The sequence below is a fragment of the Erinaceus europaeus genome, chromosome 8 (genome assembly GCF_950295315.1).
Source record: "Erinaceus europaeus chromosome 8, mEriEur2.1, whole genome shotgun sequence".
Lineage (NCBI taxonomy): Eukaryota > Metazoa > Chordata > Mammalia > Eulipotyphla > Erinaceidae > Erinaceus > Erinaceus europaeus.
Window position 1 is genome coordinate 69,077,754 of NC_080169.1, and position 22,372 is coordinate 69,100,125.

A 22,372-nucleotide genomic window follows, 5' to 3' on the forward strand; every position below is an offset into this window, starting at 1 on the left:
TATTTCTTTCTTTCTTTCTTCCTTTCTATTTCTTTCTTTCTTTCTTTCTTTCTTTCTTTCTTTCTTTCTTTCTTTCTTTTTCTCTTTCTTTCTTTCTTTCTTTCCTCCTTTCTTTCTTTCTCTTCCTTTCTGTCTTTCCTTATCGCTTTTTTCTAGCTGTTTAGGTACATAATCTTTTGGTTTTTGCTGCTTTATGTCCATGCCCCATATAAGTCTAAAATAGTCCCTTTACCCTCAGAACTATGGACATCAGATATCTAATTTTCAACAAGGGGACGCAGACTATTAAATGGAGAAAGGAGAGTCTCTTCAACAACTTAATAAGTACAGAATTGAATCATTACATTTCACTACACACAAAAATAAACTCCAAATGCATCAAGAACTTGGATATTACACCAGAAACTATCAAATACCTAGAAGAAAATATTGGCAGAACTCTTTTCAGTCTAAGTTTTATAGGCATTTTCAGTGGCACAAGTCCAATTGCAAGGAAGACAAAAAAGAAAATAAACTCATGGGACTATATCAAATTGAAAAGCTTCTTCACAGAAAAATAAGCTACCACCCAAATAAAGAGACTCCTTAAGAACGCAAGATCTTTACATAAGAGAAAAAGTTAATAATCAAGTATATATTAAGAGCTCACCAAATTCAGAAAAAAAAAATGATCCCATTCAAAAATGAGGAGAGGCTATGAACAGAATGTTTACCAAAGAAGAGATCCAACAGGCTAATATGAAAAAAAATATTCCAAATAATTAATTGTCATAGAAATGCAAATATATATATAAATAAATATATATATTTCAGTTTTAAATATTTATTTAACATCCAGAAGGGAAAAGGAGAAATAGAACCTTGAAGGTAGGACTTCAGCACACTGAAATGTGGACAGACAGGGACAAGGACAGCAGGGGGAGAAATGCAAATATTGACAACAATGAGATGTCACTTAACCCTTTTTGAAAATGTCATACATCAGAAAGAATAGCAACAACAAATGCTGGAGTGGTGTCTGGGGTAAAGGGACTCTCCTATACTACTGGTGGGAATGTAAATTAGTCCAGTCCCTGTGGAGAGCAGTCTGGAGACCTCTCAGAAGGCTAGCTATGGACCTACCCTATGAACTAGCAATCCCTCTGCTAGGCATGTATCCTGAGGAACCAAGAACACCCATCAAAACAAACAAACAAATAAAACCTATGTATATCTATATTCTTTTTAAAAATATTTTATTTTATTTATTTATTCCCTTTTGTTGCCCTTGTTGTTTTATTGTTGTAGTTATTATTGTTGTTGTCATCGTTGTTGGATAGGACTGAGAGAAATGGAGAGAGGAGGGGAAGACAGAGAGGAGGAGAGAAAGATAGACACCTGCAGACCTGCTTCACCGCCTGTGAAGTGACTCCCCTGCAGGTGGGGAGCCGGGGTTCGAACCGGGATCCTTATGCCGGTCCTTGTACTTTGCGCCACCTGAACTTAACCCACTGCGCTACAGCCTGACTCCCGTATATCTATATTCATAGCAGTTTTTTTTTTTTTTTTTTTTTTTTTTTTTTTTACCAGAGCATGGATCAGCTCTGGCTTACTGTGTTGCAGAGGATTGAACCTGGAACTTGGAGCCTCAAGCATGAGAGTCTCTTTGCATAGCCATTATGCTATCTAACCCCACCATAGCAGTAAAATTTGTAATAACCAAAACCTGGAAGCAACCTAGGTGCCCAATAACAGATGAGTAACTAAGACATTTGTGAGATATATACATACATATACATATACTATATATATATATATATATATATATATATATATATATATATTACTCAGCTATTCAAAATTATGAATAGCTTCTTCAACTCATCTTGGATGGAGCTTGAAGGAATCATATTAAGTGAGATAAGCCAAAAAGAAAAGGATGAATATGGGATGACCTCATTCATGGACAGAAATTGATAAATAAGAACAGAAAGGGAGACAGAAAGTAGAACTTGGACTGGGTTTGGTGTATTGCAACAAAGTAAAGTGCTTAGAGAGGGCGGACTTGCAGGACCTAGTACATGATGGTGGAGGAGAACCTAGGCTGGAGTGACAGTATTTTGCAGAAAATTGAGAAATTTTATACATGTACCAGTGGTTGTATCTACTGTAAACCATTATTTCCCCCACTTAAAAAAAAATACCCCTTTAACACAAAATAGGAGCAACACGCCTAAAATATCATGCAATTGCATTTCAGATAAAACACAAATACTACAGCAGAACATTCAGAAATCATTCACAGCTTGCTTCTATGTACATTGCATGTAAGAGCACCCTGTAGTCCAATTACCTCACAGGTAAATGTAGATCTTACATTTGTCTATATTCTTTATATCACTTAGTCTAAAAGCCCCCTACTTTTGCTTTCTTATCTAGAAGAGTGACACATTCTAAAGGCTCAGTTCAGGTGTCAGTAGTCTCTGTAAGTATCCTATATCCCACTATGGTACACTTTTCTTCCTTTTTCAGTCATTTATAATACTATGTACTAATATCTATTGTATGTTGTGAGTAGATACTTTGGATTTCTGGTAGTGCTTGATTCTTTTTTTTATTTTAATTTTCAATTTAGGCAGAAAGAAAGAAACTGAGATTGAAGGGGGAGCTAGACAGGGACAGAGAAAAAGAGAAATCTGCAGACCCATGTCACTGCTCATGAAGCTGTTTCCCCTGCCCTACCCTCACCCCCACCCCAAGAGGGGATAAGGAACTTGAGCCCAGGTCCTTGAGCATGGTAACATGCACTCAACTGACTGTGCAACAAACCCCACTGTCATTTTTTTTTTAATTTCCTTGGTGCTTACCATTACATTTAGCACACAGAAAGCACTCACTCAAGATAGGTTGTACAAATGGGTGTAGATGTGAAGATTCCTTCTACTCTCTAACAGCAGTTGAGTTTGTTCTTGGTAAAGGAATAATTTTTTTTTGAAAGTTGTATTGGGTTAATTGCAATATCATATTTTTGCTAATTTATTTTGATCATTTTATTGACATGTCATTGGTGACTTTTAATAGACCTCTTTTAACCAATATTTTATTTTTATAATCATATGCATGCAATCCTGATTTTATATCTACTATACCTTCTTGAGAATAGTGTGGGATTTCAAAGTTGCCGTGCACTAGAGTTTCTGGTAAAGCCCGACTATTATCTTACATAATGTAATATATCTTCCCCTCTCTCCTTTATTGCCAACCTTTTATACATTTAAGGAAAATTATTTCATGACCATAAGAAGATGAAAAAAATGGGTTGGAAGTTAAGAAAAGGGGAACAGAATGAAGACACCAGGCTTAGAAGTGAGAGAGTTCTTAATTTGATTATAAGTGACTGTAAACTGATATATTTCATGTTTTCCTCCTACAAAATTTTAGCTATCTCTAAATTTGCATAAGCCAACTTACTTTTCTGAGGCAAGATTGTGTGTGTGTGTGTGTGTGTGTGTGTGTGTATGTGTATGTGTAATGTTTTAGTGCCAATTTTTGTAGCACGCACTGAAATTAAATTTGCAGCCATTTAGCATATAATTTATTTTAAAAGCTTAAATAGGATCTTTTCTGTGGAAGGTAAAGCTTTCAGAATACAAAGCATGCATGAGCAGTAAATAGCTGTTACTCATTTCATGTCTACCTCCTCTGAGTGGTGTTTATGGAAGGACTGAGTGTATTTCAGCTAGAGTGTCCTGTCCCAGCAGTAAAAGGCAGCAGCACTCTCCTCACATCTCTCTTAAAAGAATAAGAGGCTGTTTGTATGCAAGTTCAGAGTGCTGTCTTTCCTGGAAAGGATAATGTGGGATTCTGTCAGTTCTTCTCCACTTTCCTCTTTTGCTGAGGTAACAGCATCCTCATACTCTTTGAAGTTAAGAATCCACTCACGAGGGAGTCGGGAGGTAGTGCAGCGGGTTAAGTGCACATGGCGCAAAGCACAAGGACCTGTGTAAGGATCCTGGTTTGAGCCCCCGGCTCCCCACCTGCAGGGGAGTCACCTTGCAAGTGGTGAAGCAGGTCTGCAGATGTCTACCTTTCTCTCCCCTTCTCTGTCTTTCCTTCCTCTCTCCATTTCTCTCTGTCCTATCCAACAATGACGACAACAAGAATGACTACAACAATAAAACAACAAGGGTAACAAAAGGGAATAAATAAATATTAAAAAAAAAAAAGAAAAAAAAAGAATCCACTCACGAAATGCTAAAGGCCAAATGGTAAATTCCTCTTCTGATGCTTGTTCCCCCTAAACCTGGTGGACATTCTTACTAACAAATTATCATCTTGTTTTTACAAATGTCCACAAAATAGCTTATGATTGCATTTTTCTTTACAAAGTTGAAAAAAAAAAAGAATGTGTATCACACTCCTTTTTAATGGCACAGATAGAAGAGGTATATTCCTTTGGATATTAGAATAAAAAGCTGGAGCAGGGGACGAGGTTGTGACCAACATATTCTTAATTTTATAGGCCTGTAAAATATAAATCTATCCTTATCAGTGAATAAAGTTAGCATAAGTTTCTCCAGTTGTTTCTGCATCTGATGTCGTAAGATATCTACTCCCCTGAACATTTTTCTCTGCTAGGACTGTTTGACTGGGGTGTGGAGGATGAGAGATGCTACTTTTATTATATTTTATATTCTGTTTTGTTACAGTGACACTAAAGCAGAGAAGGAAAATATTATTTGTCTAATAGTAAAAGATTACTCATTATTGAATGTAGTTCCACAATAGGAAACTATTGATTTCTATCCATGCTATGTGCTCTGTATTTCTGTCACATTCATTATTATTATTATTATTACTATTATTATTATTATTAGTCTTTTATGATAGCCTTTAACTTTAGAATATGTTGAATTTGTGCCAGAGAAGGTCAGTTATTAAAAATGTGTAAAGAATGAAATGATTAGCTTTTTGCCCTCAGAAAGAAAAAACAAACAGTCATGCTTACAAGTTTAAAAGAATTGTTCAGTTGGATGATTCTGAATTGATGCAGCCTTGTTATTAACACTGAAAAGTTTGACTACATTTCATTATACTATGCTAGTTGCTCTTAATTGCTAAAAAGGGACTGTGAAAGCAAAAAGGAAAAGAAAAAAAAAAAGAAAGCCTTAATATCTGGAAACTAGATTTTCCTTGCTGCTTTGTAATGTAAATGTGCCTGTGTGTATATTAAAATTCACACACTCCATCCATCTCACTGGTTTTAAACGGAGGGGTCACCTGACTTCACCTAGAGCCGCCCCCCTCCCTTTCCCCTAGGAAATCCAAAAGTGAGAGACAGGCAAGTAAAGAACACTGGTTCTCCAGCTGAGAGATGTAAATGACCCAGGCTGAAAGGGAAACCAGCGAGGTTGTTGATGGGGGGTGGGGAAAGGGAAACTGGGGGAGAGCGCAAGCCGGAGAAGGGAGAGGGAGAGAGAAAGGAAGGGAGAGAGCCAGAGAGCGAGAAGTGCTGCATGCTTCATCTTTGAGAGGAGGGGAAAACAAAAGACCTCAGCGGCAGTTTTGTGTTGCTGTGTCTGCCTTAAAGAGGAAAATTCTCTAAGCATCTATGCTGAAGAAAGCCAAGCTCTACTGAGACTACTTCTATCAAGAACATCTTTTTTTCGTCTGAGAATGGGTGTTGGATCAGTACAGGTGGTTTGAGAAGACACTGAATGTGGACCATGGAGAGGTGGGAGAGGACATGCGGCTTCTCTGCTTCCTTTGAACAGAGCTCTAGGTTCGTAAGCTGAAACTGACCCCGGTCTGGCTTCAAAATATCTATATGTGTATCTATCTCTCTGTGTGTCTATTTATAACCCTCCAAACCCTCTGTACCCTAACGCCAGGGAAGGGTAATGGCATATTCCACCAGATGTGAACCTAAACTTGATTCGACTCTCACTTCCTTTAACAAATGCCTCTTTTGCTTCCAGAGCTTTTGTTTAATACAACCAGTGGAGAGCCATCATGATGTCTCCCTTCTGAGTCAGAATGTGTATTTCAGCCCTAGATTGTCAGGTGGCTGTTTGGTGACTAGTTAGCATTTTGCTCCACAAGGCTGCAAATTCATGATTAGGTTATTGTGAAATGTAAACAGAAAATACCTGCTGACTTGGCATTTCTTGTAATGTCAGAGTAATTCAGAAATCTGACTGCATTTTTCCTTATCTTAATTTCCCACATAATTGAGTTTAAATATAAGAAGTTTGAAATGGCACCCTACCAACAAAGACACACCAGGTATTCTCTTGGCAGAGTGTATTTTACCTCCCATTGGAACCGAAGCTTAAAAATGTATCTTATTGGACACTGGTTTGAAGAAAAAAAAAAAGGAATGTTTTAATTAAAATAGGTGCAAAGCCTTCTCTTTCTAATTGAGTACAAATGTGTGTAAAACACAATTTCTCTTGCTTCTTGCTGTGCAGATAGAGGTTCTTTTGTTTTAGCACATTTATTTCCCTGGGTTTTTTTGTTTGTTGTTTGTTTTTCAAAGAAAGCATTGCCTGTGGTTTCTGTGATAGCAGAGTCCTATTCCAGTTTGTCATTGTGCACTGGTCAAGAATCTATTCTAAAGTGAACTGCCCAGCGGTTTAGTCAAGACACTGGAGGAGGGTGGCGAGTAGGGAGAAGTGGTTTTATCCCCCCCCCCCCTTTATTTTCTTTCTCTGCCACCTCAGAAGTGTCTAGTTCTCATGGTTTAGGATGAAATGGGAAAAGACATTTAATTTTGTATAGGAAGCAGATCTGTGCTGTGAAATTGCCGAAGACTATCAAGAAGATGCTCAGAGCAGAGGGAATCAGATTTGTAATGGACTCTTTAAGAAAATGTTCTGTGAGGGTGACTGGCTGGGTCCCTTTGACCGAATTAAGATGCGCTCTGGCATCGCACTAGCAGCTGGGAGCTGACATTTTCTTGTGAACCTAGTGAAAAATGGCTCCATATCTCTCCTTCCGTCCTGAGGAGATGGTCTCTCCATGTAGTGAAGCCGTTCCCCAACATGATTTGCTCTTATGGCTGTTTTCTGACAGGGACTGACTGGTTTTGGTTCCTGGTTCCTTTCAGTTTGCCTGCCTTTTTAAATCTCAGTTTGAATGGGGAGTTGGTGGTGATGATTTTCAAGTACAAACTACAGTTTGGGTAGCAGAAGAATTTCCCCCCCCTGGTAATCCCAGATTTTCATTTTTTAAAAGGGCAGATTATAGTTCTTTGGTTGTGATGTAAAGCACTTTTTGTTCTTGTTAAGTGGACTAATAAACAATTTCTCTAAGAAAAGACGCACCATGCCTGTATTACTACATTTCAACTGCATGAGGACAGGTGAAAATACAGTGATACTTTGCTTATCACCCATTTCTGAAAAAATAAAGGTTCCTTTTCTGCTCAACATTTTCTTTCTTTCTTTCTTTCTTTCTTTCTTTCTTTCTTTCTTTCTTTCTTTTTCTTTTCTTTCTTACTTTCTTCCTATCCCTTTATTTCTTTCTTCCTATCCCTTTCTTTCTTTTTTCCTATCCCTCTCTTTCTTTCTTTCTTTCTTTCTTTCTTTCTTTCTTTCTTTCTTTCTTTTTCTTTCCTTCTTTTTCACCTGCCTATGAAATGTAACAGTCTGTTGTGCAAGGAGAAAGATCATGTCCCAGGGAGTTAGACTGCAGGGAGGGAATGAACCTCTGTCCTGCACTCCACATGTGCTGATTAAGGAATTCCTGTGCTGAGCAGTGAGTGGAGGTGTTCCAACAGCCACACTGCTCCCTTTATTTAGACTTAGGTTTAAGAAAGCTCTAAGCAGCAGAGACTAGATGTGCTTTAGCAGAAAAGTCTGTGTTTGAGGGACAAGCTAAGAGCATGTGCTCTTTGAGGGTGTGTGGAATCAGGTGTTCTCTGTTCAACAGTATTTTAAGATGACTGCATGACTATAGAGTAGGATCTCAAAGGAGGGGCTGGGCTGTTCTTGTTTTAGGCAAGAAGCACAGCACTAGCTATTAGGACAGGATGAGGATGCAACACAGTGTGGTAATGTGTGCATTATGCAGAAAAAAAAAATTCCTAGTTACTTTCCAATTTCTAGAAATTTGAAAGGCCCGAAGGTTGGTTTCTTGATAAATAGCATGATGTTATCTCCACATTGTAACAATTAAAACTTCTAGTACTATCATTCTAATAGCATAATGGGGACAGCTTCATAAGTATTTTTGGATATTGTACCATTTGCTTTTAATAAATATAATCCTTCTAAGAATTTACATCTTGGTCATTTTTATCTGGACAGGAATTACAACACAGATCTTTTTGGAGTTTGTTTAGAATAATTTTGATAATGCCAAGAACTTACATAGGCAATAGGATTTGCTTCCTCGTAGAACAACAGCTATAACACTTTATAACTGCATGTATATCTGATCACTGCCTTTATACCTATAGACAATTTGACTGTGGTGCATAGTGTGCTTTGGGGGAAACCAATGCAGTCATAATAGAGCAATGAACAAAACAATGGACAATATAGTGAACACATGCATCTAATGCTAATTAAAAGACTGGCAGGGTCACTCTTAAATATTGCTAATGACTACAGTGAGGAGATTTTACTCAAATTTTTTTTTAAATGTCAAGAATGGGAGAACCATGTTTGTAAAACTAAGGACACAGCTTACCAGGTATTTTAAAAGCTAGATGGCACTAACATTTAGAATATGTAACAAGTTCATGCAAAAGAATCAAGAACTTTAGAACTTCTCTCCAATGGGATTATGTTTTGGAAACAGCAGAATAACTGTAATGTAGAAGCAGTTCCCAATGCAGCAGCCATCAAGGGAGAAACAAGAAAATCCAGGACTAATGTGAACTGTTTGCTCCGAGATGCAGACAATGCTTTAATGACCCTCAGGATACCAATGAGTTCTTAATGAGAACTGAGAAAAAAAGAAAAGTCCACATGTGAAATACTTCAATATGTCTGTATTTTTATAGTTTCAGCTTTCAGAAATGGAAAAATTTATTCAGAGTAAAATTATAGAATTTTACCTGTGGGATGGCAAGGAAAAGCTTAGATATACACCAATAATATTTTATTCTGATTGAGTATTCTTGCAATATTTTTGAACAGAAAGTTTATCTTAAGTAGTGATGACCTTCTTTCTAATTTTCAGTTCCTCTATCACTTTCGAAACTTGAGCATCCTAAATTTCAATTTAAATCTTTAAAAAATATGTTGTATGCCAACATGGCTTATAAGTAAGTAGAGGCATGACACAGTCCTCCAAGTTTAAGGTAGTTTTCTTACATTCAGCTTCAGGTACATTTCTCTTCTACATCTGTTATATCTTCAGCTTTTGCTCAAAGTCACACAGCTTGGGACAATATCACACTTAAGATTTCAGTTTTTAATATAATTGGAATAAATAACTAAAAGTGGCCTGTTCTTATTAGGATCCTGTTCTTAAAAGGATCCCAATCCTTTTATGATGTGAATTATTGAGTCTAAGTGATTTATAATCATCAGAGGCTAACATAGACACTATATTTCAACCATATTGTGTCTTATAGTATTTACTAGTATGCGATATAGAGGCTAGCTCTTTTTCTAGTTATCATCATGAGGATGATTTTCTATCAACAAATAAGCATATATTTTAAAAGTTACTCTCTCTTCTCTCTCGTATGTACTACTTAGTCTGTTAAGTACCAAAAAATTATCTAATCAAATGAAAGTGGTAAGGATAAAAAATCTAATGGAAGTGGTTGAAAATTAAATGTTCATTCTGGGAAAGAATATATATATATAATCAGAATATAGCTTTTTTTTTTTTTGCTTTTATTTTAAATTGGCAAAGCAAAGTAAATGTTGCTGTCTTTAAAGAAAGTATCATTGAGATGTATTCCGATAGAGGAAATTCATTGTAAAGCAATCAGCCAGTGGAAAAGAAGCAAGTTTACTGACTCAAATGGCAGTGTTTTGGGTTAAGAAGGTCCCAGATTAGTAGTACCTTCTTTAAGACTACAGAGCCAGCTACTCAGTTTACCTTTTTCTTCTCCCTGGGAAAATAATACATTAGAGAGTTTGCCTTGAGATATGACCATCTCTGAGCTAGATCGGTCTTGTAAGCAGTTTTAGTGACTATATCTCTCAGCCTGGAGTTTCTATGACTTCCTCTACCCTGCAGCAGATCACAAATGACTCTGAAAGCCACTCACAGCTTCACTGGAGTTAGGGATCTTGCCAAGCACTGCTCACAGAAACACAAACCCAGCCCAGTAGGAAAGGCAAAAAGAATAAAAGCCGCCTCTGGTCTACAGCAGAGCACTGAGTTCTTTTGGGACCTTTTACTCCAAGAATCACAAAAGCCTCAATTCCAGTACAAGTCATTACAGAGAAGTGTTGAAAGATTTTCCTGCTTGACTTCAGAAATGAATCTTTTTATTGTTCTTAGAAGGCTTCATGTACCTTTCCATTTCAGGACCTTAACTCACATTGGTCCCTCACCTAGAACACTTTGTCCACTTTGCTAACTTCAACATTAAACTGACTCTATCATATTGTATTTAGAATTCTTCACGTTTTTTCTCATTATACAAACAAGGTTTTTAAAAATGTTAGCTTTATATTAGTATCGTTATTTGAATAAAGTATCTTTCAGGAGACAGGACCATCTCAAATGTGTTTTGCTCACCATAGAATCTCTAGACTCTCAGAGCATTTTAACCTATATTGTGGGAGGCGAAATAGCTCGCTTGGATAGTGTGCTGCTTTCCTGTGTGTGCAACTTAGGTTAAAGTTCAGGCCCCACTGCAATAAAGGAAGCTTTGGTGCTGTGGTCTGTCTCTCTCTCACTCTCTGTGCCTTCTTTATCTCTATTAAATATCAATCCATATAGCCAGTGCACACTAACCGCTTGTTCAACGTTGAATAAATTAATGCTAATATTGATATGCTCATGGAAAAACAAGTATAACTGGCTTTCATTCAACAAAGAACACTTTTCTTCACTTGTTTAGCTAGGTTAGGCACCTATGTCTAAGTATTTCCAGAGTATCCCTTTTATAATTTCTTGTTGCTGTGATATTGCAAGAGGAGCTTTGCTACATACATCTAAATTCAGGGTCAGTTTCAGGTAAAACTGTGGCTTGTTTTTTTTCCCTCTCTGTTACTCCTTGTAAAGCATTTGTTTTACTAAAACCATCTCTCACTTGCCTCATCTGTAACCTTCTGTGTCTCACGTGACACTGACTATACCTTGATAACTAAACTGCAAATTAACTAGTGAGCCTTGAAAGCTTTCCTAAGGTGTGAACAATTCGAACAGTATTAGCATTTTCAGCAAAGCAGTCACATACTGATTAGGACTCTGCTTATTAATATGAGGGATTGTAAAGTCGAAGATAGTATGAAGCTTGCCTTTAGGGAACTTGCTTTTCAGTTATGGAGGTAGGACTTAAAAGAACCAATTGGCAAATGCTCTAAGAGCCAATAATCAAGAACTGCATTTGGCTGTGCAGATTTTTGTAAAATTGGAGCATAGAGGAAAAGTATTGTAAGACTGAGACATGGTATTTTAAATTATTAAAGAGGAGGATAAAAACAAATGAACAGTCTAGGAAAATGTGAATAAAATCTTTAGGGAATTTAGCATAAAGTATGTTAGAGTCTTCTTAAGGTCAGTAAGTAGGCAGATACATACATAGATAGATTAAAGACAGAGCCTAGCACTGAAGCTTCCTTCAGTGCAGTGGTGGCCAGGCTCAAACCTTATTTGCTCACATAGCGTTGCAGCACACTATCCAAGTGAGCTACTTTTACGCAGGTGACTGTTCATAGTTATTTTTCCAAGCACAAAAAGTATCCATTTATTCCAGAATTCATTGTGGCTTTATTTGTTCGTTTCATAACCTTGAAATCCTGAATGTTAGGAACATATACATTGGAATTTACTTCTCCTTGCGCCTCTATTTCAGCATTTAAAATTAGTTTCAAAGAAGTTTTCTGTCAGAGGTGCTTTTAAAGATTCTTTTACAAATATTGATCATTTTAATTGAGGTTTATTGAAAGTGCTCAGTATAGCTCTCTTGTGGTGCATGTTCTATAAATATATCATCATTTTATTGATATATAGTAGAGTTTGCATTCCATTCCAGTCAATCTAACACCTTGTACAAACCTTGCTTTTACATTAGAGCATGAGGAGGAGGAAACATTCTTTTCCACAAACATCCATACAGTCTTACACCACAGAACTAAGAATCATTTTCAAGTATGTTCATAGTAACAGAAGCATATATCACCACTTTGTCCTGTTTGAAGATTCCCTGTGGAAATTCCTGAAAGAATGAATATGATTACAACTAGTGAAAAATATCAGACTACATATTTATAAACAATAGTGAAACAACTGAAATCAGTGAAGTGATTTTGTAAGTAGATAAGCAACATTACTAGCTGTATCAAGAAGTTACTGATACAGTTTTCATTTCCATTTCAGTAGCTTAGGTTAAATAGTTAGCTGTGCATGCCTGTGGAAAATTACTAGATTTACATTTTGGATATTTCTGGTTTACAAGATGATCTCTTTAAGCTAATTCTGGGTGTATATTTGGTGAAAGAGTGAGTGCCTTTTATTAACCCCATAAGAATGTTTTGCATATGTAAGACTGCACACATACTTCTTTCAGTGCTCTTGCTACTGTAAGCGGTAGAAAAAAATATATAAATTGTCACTTTATAATAGACAGTTCTTTCTATACACTTACATGTGTTGCATTTACATCAGTATGTTCTAGGTAAAAGTGAGTCTTTAAAAAGTGAAATATTTCACTCCTTTGTTATGTCAAAGGAGGAGAAATGAAAAGAAGCTGAGATTGAAAAGTAATATGCGAAAGTCTTCCCTGTGAGGATCCCCAGTTTATGATGACTCATTTCAGTGTGCAAGCAAGTCTTCTATGGGGCTGCATGTGTAATTTTTATTTCCAAATATATAATTACTACTCTGGGAAATGTGGGTATTTTATTACTGGTGGTGGTAGAATTTAAGAAAAAAGCATGACTATTTTCATTCATTTTTTAAAAAAATATTTATTTATTCATTTATTCCCTTTTGTTGTCCTTGCTGTTTTTTTATTGTTGTAATTATTGATGTTGTCTTTGTTTGATAGGACAGAGAGAAATGGAGAGAAGAGGGGAAGACAGACAGGGGGAGAGAAAGACAGACACCTGCAGACATGCTTCACCGCTTGTGAAGCAATTCCCCGGCATATGGGGAGCCAGGGGCTCGAACAGGGATCCTTATGCCAGTCCTTGTGCTGTGTGCCACCTGCACTTAACCCACTGCGCTACCGCCCGACTCCCTTTCATTCATTTTTTTATCAGACACAAAGAAGATGATATGAAACTATTAGTATATCCATTTATAGTTTGTAGCCCTCAAACTTGAAAGAACACATTGAATTACAGTTGATAACTCTCAGGCCTTTGAGGAAGCTACCACTTGTTCATTTCCCATGTTTCTTTCTCTCCAGACCACCAGACACTTTATGTGAGGTCTATATTAGAAACCTTGAAGTTTCTCAAAGTTGTGAAAAAAAGAAAATCTGGACAAATGATATTATTTTATTTTTAAATTTACAGTTTTGCTCACTGTTTGCTATGTTCTCTTCTAAGAAAATGCTACTTAGAGAACTGGCTCTTTCTTTTTTCTTTTTTTTTTTTTATTTAAGAAAGTATTAATTAACAAAACCATAGGGTAGGAGGGGTACAGTTCCACACAATTCCCACCACCCATTCTCCATATTCCACCCCCTCCCCTGATAGCCTTCCCATTCTCTATCCCTCTGGGAGCATGGACCCAGGGTCACTGTGGGTTGCAGAAGGTAGAAGGTCTGGCTTCTGCAATTGCTTCCCCGCTGAACATGGGCGTTGACTGGTCGGTCCATACTCCCAGTCTGCCTCTCTCTCTCCCCAGTAGGGTGGGTCTCTGGGGAAGCGGAGCTCCAGGACACATTGGTGGGGTCTTCAGTCCAGGAAAGCCTGGCCGGCATCCTGATGACATCTGGAACCTGGTGACTGAAAAGAGATTTAACATACAAAGCCAAACAAATTGTTGAGCAATCATGGACCCAAAGCTTGGAATAGTGGAGAGGAAGTGTTAGGGGGATACTCAACTGCAAACTCTAGTGTACGTCTGCTTTCAGGTATATATTTTGCAGTAGTTTATGGATACGTGTGAACATATGCTCTCTCTCACAGAAACTGGTGTATATCTAGGTTTTGGGACTTTGTTATAAAGTGAACCACCTGAGATGGAATTAGAGTATACTATGAAAGGAAAGGTCTCACCCAAGTAATGAAGCTGAAGGGTTGTCATTCCACACGTGTAGTCTCTGGACACATTCTGAAGTGAAGCATGTTGAGGTGGCAATCATTGCGTTGGTTAGGTTGTGATCGGCAGATGCAATATTATTTGATATGGATTGGGGGAGGCATACGGGAAAGTGGGCCCTATCCAATGGTTCCAGGACTCGGGGAAGTAGAGGCTCTGTTGTGGAGATGTGAGGTTCCTGCTGTCTTAGGGTTCCAAAAGACAAATCGATAGTTAATGTTATCATCACATTATTTAGTAATTGGGTTAATTTTGAAAAGTCCTTTTGTTAGGGTTTGCTGTACAATACCCAGTATCTTGTATATAGCTGTGCTATTGGTTGCTTCTGATCTACTTGGTCTAGGCTTTTGAGAGAGTTCTGCATATCAATTACACTGCATATATTGAGAAAAGATTCAGTTTGTGTTTTGAAAAACTTCGAGACATACAATTAATTTTCCCCCTCTCGTATTAATTATCTGGTGATGTATATGACTACATTTTACTAGGAGTGTACATAAACACCATTCCAACCACCAAAAGACTGTGACCCATCCCTCCCACCCACTCCCACCCCCCACTGGCCCAAGAAGCTGCATGTCTACCCCTCACCTCAGGGTTATTACTTTGGTGCCCTACTTACAATTTGGTCAGGTCTTGCTTTTAGTTTCCCTTTCAGATCTTCTTCCTCAACTTCTGTTGATGAGTGGGATCATCCCATACTCATCTTTATCTTTCTGACTTAGCTCACTTAACATAATACCTTCTAGCTCCGTCCAAGATGGGTCAGAGAAGGTAGGTTCATTGTTCTTGATAGCTGCATAGTATTCCATTGTGTATATATACCACAGCTTTCTCAGCTACTCATCTGTTGTTGGGCACCTGGGTTGCTTCCAGGTTTTAGCTATTGTGAATTGTGCTGCTATGAACATAGGAGTACACACCACTTTTCGGTTGGGTGTTATGGAGTCCTTGGGGTATAACCCCAGGAGAGGAATTACTGGATCATAAGGAAGGTCCATGTCTAGCCTTCTGAGAGTTTTCCAGACTGCTCTCCACAGAGGCTGGACCACTTACATTCCCACCAGCAATGTAAAAGGGTTCCTCTGTCCCCACAACCTCTCCAGCATCGTTGCTGCTGTCCTTTTTGATGTATGCCATTCTTACAGGAGTGAGGTGGTATCTTAGTGTTGTCTTAATTTGCATTTCTCTGACAATCAGTGACCTAGAACAGTTTTTCATATGTTTGTTAGCCTTTTGGATCTCCTCTGAGGTGACTGTTTTGTTCATATCCTCTGCCCATTTTTGGATGGGATCATTTGCTTTTTTGGTGCTAAGTTTGCTGAGCTCTTTATATATTTTGGTGATTAGTTTCTTGTCTGATGTGTGGCATGTGAAGATCTCCCATTCTGTGAGGGGTCTCTCTGTTTGTTTAATAGTTTCTTTGGATGTGCAGAAGCTTTTTAATTTGATGTAGTCCCATTGGTTTGTTTCTGCTTTAGTCTTCCTTGCAATTGGGCTTGATTCATCAAAGATGTCCTTGAGGTGTATGTGGGAAAGTGTTTTACCAATGTTTTCCTCTAAGTATTTGATTGTTTCTGGTCTGACATCTAGGCCTTTGATCCATTTGGAGTTGATTTTTGTTTCTGGTGAGATAAAGTGGTTCAATTTCATTCTTCTGCATGTTACAACCCAGTTTTCCCAGCACCATTTATTGAAGAGAGCCTCCTTCTTCCATTTAATTCTTTGGGCCCCCTTATCAAAGATTAGATGTCCGGGAGAACTGCCTCTTTTATGAAGCATACTTTGATCATTTCTCCCCTGACCTCATGAAAAGCTGGTTGTTCTCCATAATTACTAATGGACCTATGTACATGTATACATATTCTAATATATTTTCTAGTTACAATTCTGTTTCCTCACTAGAATATACTCACCACAAATATTTTTCTTGAGCTCCTTTCTTAATTATCATTCTATGCCTGTTCCTCACTGGATGACTTAATATGTAATATATATATTAAGATAATAATATTATATATATATAGAAAGAGAGAGAGAGAAAGAAAGAAAGAAAGAAAGAGAGAGAGAGAGAATTGTAATATGCCCATAAAAAAAACTTGCATTAGAGTCACATGGGAACATGTTAGATGACAATCTTAGGTCCTAAAGATTGTCAACCTAAAGACACGTATGCTTCAATTGAGTAGCATTGTAGAAGTGTGTGAAGTTTTAGTCAATTGTGCAGTCTATACCTTGGTAATAAATCCAGGACAAATTGTGAAAATAAAAGACTTTGTTTTTTCATAGTATTAAAGGAAGAAAATTTTCCAAGTCCCCCATATGCCCCTTTCCTGCCATCCTTCCCCACCTCATCCTCCTTTTTCTTCTTGACTTTCATAAACCACCTTCTGTTAAGCACAGCTAAAAGTATACAGTAGAAGCTAGAAATAAGTCTGGTCTCTGGCATATATTAGCTAGATAAATTAAACACTTTCCTTGGGCTTTTTAGCTTTAAACATTCCTTTTCTATAAAATGAATACTCTTAGGCTTTTTGAGAAGGTTGTTTTGACATTAGAACTGAAGATGAGAAGTTATTTCCAAAAACTATGGCTAATATTGCATTATTCAAGTTTCCTGATGGGTCCTTGGTTAAAACAGAGAGGTAATTTCTTTTAATGTCATCTTCTAGACATTTGCCATATGTACTTCTTGGAAATGGACACAAAGGGCTTCAACTAGTTTAATTTACTGCCACCTGTTTTCAGCTGGGCAGGCTAAGAGACGTCATGTGCCTTTCTCTCTCTGTTTCTCTAAAACACACACACAAACACACACACACAATAAAATTTCCTGGAGATACAAAACAAAATAAGAAATTTAGGTTCCTGAGATCATATCCCTTTTTCCAGTGAAGAATGCAGGATACTTCCCAACAAAATTGTCAAGGAAGGCTAGTGTCAGGGTTTACTAGAAGTATTAGTGATTTTACCAACTAAGAAAGAATTTAGCCTGGGGGAGGCAGGTGGTGATACACCTGGTAGAGCGCATTTGTAACCATATGTGAGGATCCAGTTTAAAGCATCAAATCCCCAACTGTAGGGAGAAAAGTTCAGGAACAGTGAAGCAGGGCTGAAGATGTCTATCCTTCTCTCTTTTCCTCATACTGTATCAAAATGATAAAAAGAAAGAAAATAATAAGAAAAAAATTAAGCAGGGAGCAGAATTAAAATTCAGTCATAAACTTCTAATCCAAGAAGCTACAGTGATATCACCAGTCTTTTTAAATTTAGCTAGAAATTTTAAAATTCCAATTTCACCATTATTAATCTCCAATTGACAGTGCTATCTTAAAATAATTATATAATGAGATGATTTCATTTATGGATGGGATCTAAGAAACTAAACAAAGGACAACAGAGGTTGAATCTTCAATGAACTGTAGTTTATAACATCAGATTTGAGGATTTATAGAAGGGAGGAGAGCTAATGGGAGGTCAGGGATCTGAATATTATGGTAGAAAAGAATGGAAATTTGGTAGAGGGTGAGATGGATTGATATCTGTCTTGGAGAAACTTAGAAATGTCTATTCTTGACTACGTAAATCCTATAATTCAACTTTCCCCCATTCAAGCGATCCTAAAGTTGAAATAAAAATATATTATGAACAAAAGCATAGAATTTATAAAAACAAGTGTTTTCAAAGAAATCATTTTAATTTTCTTAAATATTTGCTTGATAACACTGAGTTATATGTCTAGTCTGAAAAAAAAGGAAGAGGTATGATGAAAATTTCACACTTAAACTTACACAATAAGATGCTCTACTTTTGCCAATCTGCACATTATTTTTTTCATAGCAATATGAAACAAAATAACAGGTGTTTAGTTAAATTAACAATTCTTGATCATAACTATATTAATATTCTTTATTACAACTAATGAGATCATTGATCGGTATGTGATATTCAGATTCTCACATAGAAATGAACATTGCCACATTAAAGTTGCTATTTTAGCATTTACACTAGAGAAGAAAATAGGAGCTCCTTATTAAAATTTTAAATTCTCCACTAGGTTACACAAACTTTTTTTTGCCTCCGGGGTTATTGCTGGGGCTTGGTGCCTGCACTAGGAATCCACTGCTCCTGGAGGCCATTTTTCCATTTTGTTATCCTTGTTGATGCCCTTGTTATCATTTTTATTGTTGTTATTGCTGTTGTTGTTGCTGGATAGGACAGAGAGAAATCCAGAGAGGAGGGGAAGACAGAGAGGGAGAGAGAAAGACACCTGCAGACCTGCTTCACCACTTGTGAAGTGATCCCCCTGCAGGTGGGGGTGGGGTGGGGGGAGGACTCTAACCAGGATCCTTATGCCTGTCCTTACACTTTGCGCCATGTGCACTTAACCCACTGCACTACCACCCGGCCCACAAGTTATACCAACTTTTAAGATCTAATAAAGCATGTGCCAACTGTGCCATGAAAAAACTGATCAGCTTGCTACTTCATTAATTTTAGCTGGTTTTCCTGTTTTTGCACTGTTGATTTTAAATTTTATACAACCATTTTAGTTTTATATTTGTGAATCTAGATATGTGTTCATAATGTAAAAATAAAACAAGACATTTGTTTTATTTCTATACAAGTAATTTTCAGCAGATCAAACTTTCACATTTAAGTTCTAGTCAAATATTATTTATTGTTTAATATTTTTATGATTTCTGACTGCCACACTTGTTATTACTTAACATGGAGAACTATAGTGCATTATTTTCTTGAATCAGTCTTTTTAAAGAGGTCACTGTGATGATGAATTTCCTCAAAACTATACTTATACAGATATATCTTTTATTTACATTCTATAGAACAAAAATTTAATGTTTGTTATAGGACAGACTTTGGCTAAATTCTTAAGGTATAGAGATATCTGTACCTATGAGAAGTTCATGATTGGATGTGGGAAACTAACAGGTGATCCAAATATGGCAACTTAATTACCATAGCAATGTGAGCATAGGAAAATGAACATAGGAAAAAACGAATATTTCATTATACCTGCTTGACTTAAGACTTCACAGGTGTCTATGAATAAGAAATCTGAATAAGATCTTGAATAGTAAATATCTTCAGTTGTAGAAAGGAGAAAAATACTCCCAGCAAAAGTAACTATATTGGCTGTGATGCATAGGAAGCATTATTTGTCCAGAAGAATAGTGGCACCATCAGCACAGATGTATGACAATATGGGTAATGGTGAGAATGGGTCCTTTTGTGACAGGCAAAATTCTTGTAGCAAACACTATAACCCTAAGGCTACTTACTTATTTTCATGTAGATGTGCATATAATGATGAGTGTATTTAGCTTACAATATGAATAGAGAACTCTAGGGTGGGGAAGATAGCATAATGGTTATGCAAAATTCTTTCTTGCCTGAGGTTGTTCCCAGGTCCCAAATTCAGTCCCTGCACCACCATCAGCCAGAGTTGAGAAGTTCTATGATAAAATAATAAATAAATAAATAAATAAATAAATAAATAAATAAATAGAATGGTGTCTGTCATCATTCTCAAAGTATACCTGAGTACCTGTAGACCAAGTTTTGTGTGGAGAATATTCAGAGAAGGCTAAAATAATAGGTCCACACTATAATTTCAGGTGAACTAAATCTTGTACATGAGGCTGCTTTTTTTTTGTTTTTGTTTTTTCTTTTCATGGAAACTATGTATTGTATTGCAGGTATAACTCATTTGTTTATACCACAAATACCTACTATTTGCAGATGTGACTGTTGTGTAGCACCACTTGATATTAGTGCTCTTTTTTTTTTTCTATTCACATTGAGCAATATGAGGAACACAGGGAGAACACAGTCGGGTGTATGATGAAGCAGTAAGAGTGCAAGAATTAGGTTGAATACATTAAAGTTAATACAGTGACAAGCAAAAAGGATCTAAGTTGGGTAGAAAATCAGGTAGTAGGAGAAGAGTGAGGGACTAAAAAATCTGAATGACATCAACACATGAAAAATCTATGGAGAACAACAACAATAATAATTACAGCAATGAAAAAAAACAAGGGCAACAAAAGGGAAAAAATAAATATAAAAAAATTAAAAAAAGAAAAAAATCTCTGGAGAATTGAAGGTTTGCAAGTTGGTAGAATAGAGAAGAGTAATCTTATAGTTGTCTGTTTAGAAGTATGGGGTGTCAGATTCTTCCACAATACTCTCAGGTGCCATGATGTTTCATCAAAAGTGTTTTATTTTAAATATTACCCTCATTTTGTGCAAACATGGCTGCCAAATGCTTCTATTACTACCAATTCCCACTAATCGGTCTATTCTCTCAACAACTGGCAAAGCAGGAATGCTGATGTTGCAGCTGCTCCTATGTTTTTAATTGCTTCAGGAAAAAAAAAATCTTAAAATTATTACATAAGCTAATAACAGAATGACCCATTGTTTACAGTTTATAATTATGAATCCATATCACTGATATTATCAGACTAATGCTTGCGCCCACTGATGGGCACAAGCCAGTCTTTACAATAACTATAGTGGGGAATAATTTATGTTTATATGAATAGATCCCAGACTTGGATCTCTTCACTTGGTTGGCTAGAGCTTTTATCTGCCTGATTCCCGCCAATCTTTTCCTTCAGGGGTAGCTGTGCTCTGTTTCTCATATTCTCCTTTGGCAAGGAAGCACATGCAGCTGACAGATCCTTTGGAGAGTTGTTCACATTGCCTAAAACTGAGTGTAAGTGGCCCCATATTATTCCTTTGGAGCCCTGGGGCACTAATATTGTATCACATTTGGTTTTGAAGCTCTTATATTGTGACATAGTGTTTTAAGTAAATAGTAGTTTTGAAACAATACTTGAATAATATACTCTATCATTTAAAATATTTTACTTTTGGGAGTTGAGCGGTAGCACAGCGGGTTAAGTGCACGTGGCGCAAAGCACAAGGACCAGCTAAGGATCTCGGTTCAAGCCCCCCGCTCCCCACCTGCATGGGATTTGCTTCACAGGCGGTGAAGCAGGTCTGCAGGTGTCTATCTTTCTCTCCCCCTCTCTATCTTCCCCTCCTCTCTCCATTTCTCTCTGTCCTATCCAACAATGACATCAATATTCCCCTCCTCTCCATTTCCCTCTGTCCTATCTAACAATGACAACATCAATAACAACAACTACTACAACAACAATGAAAAACAGCAAAGGCAACAAAAGGGAAAATAAATATAAAAAAATTTAAAAAAATTATTTTTATTTATTTTTTATTGATACACAGGTAAACTGAGAGGGAAAGGGGAGGGAGGGAGGGAGGGAAGAAAAGAGGGAGAGAGAAGGAGAGAGAGAGAAAGAGAGAGAGTGTAGATCTGCAGCACTGCTTTACTGCCCATGAAGCTTCGCCCCCTGCTGATGGGGACCAGGGGCTTGAACCCAGGTCCTTGCATTTGGAAACATTTGCACTCAACGGTGTGTATCATCACCTAGTACCAGTCCATCATTTTTTTGTATGAGAATAAATCCTCTCATACAAAAACCATTGGATTTTGAATTAAAAACATTCTTCTTCCAGACCTTCCACCTTCTGCACCCCATAATAATCCTGGGTCCATACTCCCAGAGGGATAAAGAATTAGAAAGCTATCAAGGGAGGGGATTGGATACGGAGTTCTGGGAGTGGGAGTCGTGTGGAAATGTACCCCTCTTATCTTATAGTCTTGTCAGTATTTCCATTTTATAATTTTTTTTTTAAAAAAAAGGGAAATAAGCCCCCCCAAAAAAAAATTCTTCTGGGGACTGGGACAGCCCAGTGGGTTAAGCGCACATGGTGCAAAGTGCAAGGACAGGAGTAAGGAACCCTGTTCCACCTGCAGGGATGTTGCTTCACAAATGGTGAAGCAGGTCTGCCAGTGTAGGTATCTGTCTCTCTCGCCCTCTCTGTCTTCCCCTCCTCTCTTGATTTCTCTGTCCTATCCAACAAGGGCAACAAA

General features: G+C 37.2%; 1 protein-coding gene across 10 annotated transcripts in view; it reads left to right on the top strand.

Annotated features, from left to right (window-relative positions):
• Nucleotides 1-22,372, top strand: part of MAGI2 (membrane associated guanylate kinase, WW and PDZ domain containing 2) — a 1,693,309-nt gene that overhangs the window by 702,100 nt on the left and 968,837 nt on the right. The window contains exon 1 of one of the 10 annotated variants that reach the window (XM_060196339.1): nt 5,458-5,761. The exons of the other annotated variants lie outside the window; for them this stretch is intronic. The gene's annotated coding sequence lies outside the window, so the exon portion shown is untranslated. Of the gene's footprint in view, nt 1-5,457; nt 5,762-22,372 lie in introns of those variants that run through there. 10 annotated transcript variants of the gene reach the window in all.